This window comes from Halyomorpha halys, unplaced genomic scaffold (assembly GCF_000696795.3).
Source record: "Halyomorpha halys isolate HHAL.00 unplaced genomic scaffold, Hhal_1.1 Scaffold1161.1, whole genome shotgun sequence".
Lineage (NCBI taxonomy): Eukaryota > Metazoa > Arthropoda > Insecta > Hemiptera > Pentatomidae > Halyomorpha > Halyomorpha halys.
Genome location: NW_027110503.1, coordinates 73,329 through 78,268, shown reverse-complemented (window position 1 = coordinate 78,268; position 4,940 = coordinate 73,329).

Sequence of the window (4,940 nt, the reverse complement as noted above, 5' to 3'; positions counted from 1 at the left end):
CGAGCAGTTTCTTGTCGTTTGAGTCTTGTGTGTGGATTCCAAGTAAGTCTGGATGGAGTCCTAAGTATCGAATCTGTTCAACAGGCATTAGTGGTGTATTTAGAATGGATAATGTAGGAAAGGAGAGCAGAGGTTTATGACGGAGAGTAAAGGTGATCTAGTGGGATTTGTCAGGATTTATTTTGATTATCCATTAACACCATTAAATTTATTAAATCTATCGGATTTCTTGCTCGGATATCAATCTGATTTATATATTATAAAAGATAATATCATTATGTATTATTTATATTTATACTTATATTGTATTATTTGTTATTATATGATATCACTATCGTTAATTAATTCAAACAACAACAAACATTTCGCTATACTCTTGATCTAAAAATAATTTGTGTTTATTATTCTTAGAGCGGTTGAATATGTAGGAAAAGAAGGGAAAAAACATAGCAAACTAAATGCTGAAATCCACGGCATATTTTGTTTTTTTATAATATTTTCAGAAATTGACATTCGCTTGCGGCACCCCTGGCATACGATACCCGTGGGTGCCTCGGCACCCAGTTTGGGAACCAATAATACAAAACTAAAACATAGATCCAACATTAGTTTCCTTTAGGGCCCACAAACCTTTCTGTTTTCAGGTAATGTTCTAGTCCAAACTTCACCTCCCTTCACCTCCCCTGGGCTTCCAACGCTACCTATTGTTACACCAATGTAACTAAAATATTCTTTTTGGGGGCGCAAGGCTAAATAAGTACGTAAATTCCAAATATATAACAAAATATCTTACTTGTTCATTACCTCATTTAGGTAAACTTGTATAATAAAATTATCTCTGTAGCTCTACAATTTAGATATTCCGAATAACCCAATAAATAGCAGTATTTACTTCTGTTTGGAACCTTTGGCAGTATGACTCTCACAATGCCGAAATGGCCGGTTGTTGCAATATATATTTGCAGTCCGCCGGGCCTACCGTTGGGGTAGAATGGAGCACCCCACAGCTACTCGTGCTGTCAAAATGAATCCTTAGTTAAGTTTAGTCTGTAGTTTAGCACTGCTGTGAGGGGGCACCTTTGTCTACCCTTTTGACATTTTTTTTAAGCACAATTTTGAAATTAGTGCTATATAATTCATAAATACGTCCTTTGTGAAGGAGCTTTGATAAGCACAATTTTTTTTATTTTTTTTGCTTCCTTAATCCTACACCGAAAACATAGTTTTTAATTTTACAAGACTACAGCGAAGCCCAAAAGTGTCACACAACCTACTCATTGTACGGGTGATTATTTGAGCGAGAAATGCAACCTATGATTAAATTCAATGTCTTAAATGACTCAGTAATATCCTGTGGTTGTTTTGTAATAATGCGACATAGTACCTAAAATATATTTTAGAAATTTAACTTACTATAAAGTTTATGACGCTTGTCTTCGTAGGGGTAGTAGTTTTCATGATATTCCCAAATGTATATGAATTTTGCACATGAAAGTTTGTACGAAGAACTAAAAATCAAATTCTTTTGCCAAATATCATGAAAACTACTACTCCTAGTAAGATAAACGTCATAAACTACTTTATATCATATTAAACTTTAATGAGTGCTAATAGACATCTGTACGTCGAATGGTTTTTGAGATATAGATTTTTCAAAATAATTTCACTAACTTCTTATTTTCCATGAAATATTGATTTTTAAAAAGCTATATCTTGAGAACTATTGAGCGTAAATAGTTCTATTGGGTCTCATATTTTATCAAATTTACTCTATTTTAATTTATGTCGTCTGTGATTTTCTAGTACTAGAGTTCTGAATGAAAAATTAATTAGTTTTTAACGTTTGAAACAGCCGCCATTTCTTATTTCCCCTCCTTATACTTAGCAGACTCCTCACTTTGCTAGTGATTTTACATAGTTTTCATTAAAGTAATCAGATATTGAAGTGAAATAACTGCCGTTTTCTCCTCTTAGGGTCTTGTACTAATTGATTCAACATTATTTTCGCTTCGGGCCTACTAACCCTACCCTCATCCAGGTATGTTCCCTTCCCTTCAGTAGGTAAGGTCACGCTACCTATTGTTACAACAATGTAACTAAAATATCCTTTTTGGGGGACGCAAGGCTAAACAGATACGTAAATACCAAATATATAACAAAATATCTTACTTGTTAATTAACTGATTTTGATAAATTTGTATATTTTTAACTTATCTCTGTAGCTCTACAATTTAGATATTCCGAATAACCCAATAAATAGCAGTATTTACTTCTGTTTAGAACCTTTGGCAGTTTGACTCTCACAATGCCGAAATGGATGGTCGTTGCAATATATATTTGCAGTCTGCCGGGCCGACCGTCGGGGTAGAACGGAGCACCCAACAGCTGCCTACTCGTGCTGTCAAAAAGAAGCATTAGTTAAGTTTAGTCTGTAGGTTTAGCACTGCTGTGAGGGGGCACCTTTGTCTACCCTGTTGCCATTTTTTTTAAGTACATTTTTGAAACTAGTGCTTTATAAGTCAATTTTTTTTTTTGGTTCCCTCAAACATAAACCCAAAACATAGTTTTTATTTTTACACGACTACAGCGAAGCCTGAATGTGTTTCACAGCCTGCAATTATTTTACCAACAAATAGTACAATAACTTATACATTGCAGTTGATAAAAAAATTAAATTGTATTTTAAGTTTGTAAAAATCTATCGTGAACAAGTGATTTTTTTAGGTTGGTATCAGATTTTTTATACTGCTATCAGAAGTTGGGTGTGGAAATTTATTTTCTTCATGAATGTATATCTCGAAAATTTAATTAGTGATTTAAAAAATAAAAGTTCCCTCAAACATAAACCCAAAACATAGTTTTTATTTTTACACGATGCGTTATACAGCCTGATCCTTGAAAAACGGATGATTAAATTCGATATTCAGTACTATCGATATCAGTACTATCGAAATTCATTACTATCGATATCAGTACTATCCTGTGATTGATTTGGGCTGAAGTGGCTGGGCATCCATTGGCCGCCGGACTACGGTGGGAAACTGCCGTTATGCAAAAACCTCTAATTTGTTTAAATATTCTTTACTCCTCATGAACTTCTATGTTATTCAGGGTGCTTAATTAAATGATATATTTTTCAAAATAATATTTTCAATTGTAAAAATATAAATATTATTTATTTCATCATTAAAGTCATTATTCCTATTAATACAACGTAATTCTGCTTCATAGCAGTCTATTTTTCTCAGTTTAATTTAATTACACTGTCCTACAATGCCCTTGACTTCATACGTCAATGGAACTTACACAAAAGTTGCTCCAATATGTACACTTTTATGGGAAAATAGTTTCGAAACAAAGGTCAATAAAGCTCTTTTTTCTAGACTTTCAAATATATACAAAAACGAATTTTTCCAATATTGAATTTGGTATTGGTACAAGAAATTTAGAAAAAAATATTTCAAGAAACAAACCTACTTTTGAAAAAAAGGTAATATGTACATTAACTTTCGTTGGTCGAGGTATTCATAATGTGTTAAATGGAAAATGTTATAAGCTTAGCACAATCCAATTTCTTAGCAACTTGTTTTATAACCTTTTTTTCCAAAAACTTCATATTATTGTTTACTTCTAAGTTTTGATTATAGCAATTTATTACAACATGTCTAAAGTGGAAGTTGTGTGAAAATATGGCCCCTCAGTGCCTTGATGATCTTATAAATTGTGAGGAAGAGAATCAAGATCAAGAGGAAGAGCTGATTGACAGCTGTCATTAAATTATTATTGTTATTGCTATTTATTGCTTTATTAGTTATAAAAATATCCGAAACAATACTAACAAAAAAAAAAACATAAACTACGAACAAGTAACCTAACACGACAACAAACAAAATGGTGACTGGTCTGTTGCGTGACGTCATTCTCCATTTAACAGACCTAGCAACAGACTCTCTACCATGTTATATCGTTTTAACATGGTAAAAGATGGAAATATTTCTCCATATAATATAACTTTTTCTATTTAACACGCATTAACATGATAAACTAAGAATCATGAATACTCTTATCGGCCTACCGTATTGGCTAGGCCAAAATATTGTTTGCAGATAGTTTAAAAAAAATAACATCAACTAGCAAAAACTCACTTTTTCCCAATGCTGAAATAATATCTGTAAGATTAAGTATACAGCTCTCCACAATCGTTTGATGGGAGAACAAATTTTGGTGAATTCGTTTATAGTTATTTGAGTAGGGGTATTCATAATCTTTAGTTTAACATGTTAAAGAGTGTTAAATGGAGAAATATTTCTTTCTTTTACCATTTTAAAACGATATAGCATGGTTGTGAGTCTGTTACTAGGTCTGTTAAATGGAGAATGACGTCACGCAACAGAAAAGCTGAGCTCGTCACCCTTTTATTTGTTGTCGTGTTAGGTTACTTACTCCTAGTTTGTGTTTTATTTTGTTCGTTCTTTTGTCTTTAGGTTTTGGACTTTCTAAAAAAAGACAATCAGAAGCCAAACTTTTGCACTTCCACTTTTCTCTTATTTTATGTTGTAATAATCTATTTTCTCTTATGTTCTAATAAATTACTGTAATCAAAACTTAGAAGTAAACTATACCAGTGGTATTCATGATCTTTAGTTTAACATGTTAAAGCGTGTTAAATGGAAAAACTTATGTTAAATGGAGAAATATTTCCTTCCTTCAGCACGTTAAGACGATATAACATATAACATGGCTGAGAGTCTGTTACTATAGGGGTAATCATGATCTTTGGTTTAACATGTTAAAGCGTGTTAAATGGAAAAACTCATGTTAAATCGAAAAAAATTGCCTTCTTTTACCGTGGTTAAATGAAATAACATTTAACATGGCTGAGAGTCTGTTACTTGGTCTGTTAAATGGAGAATGACGTCACACAATAGACCAGTTGAGAT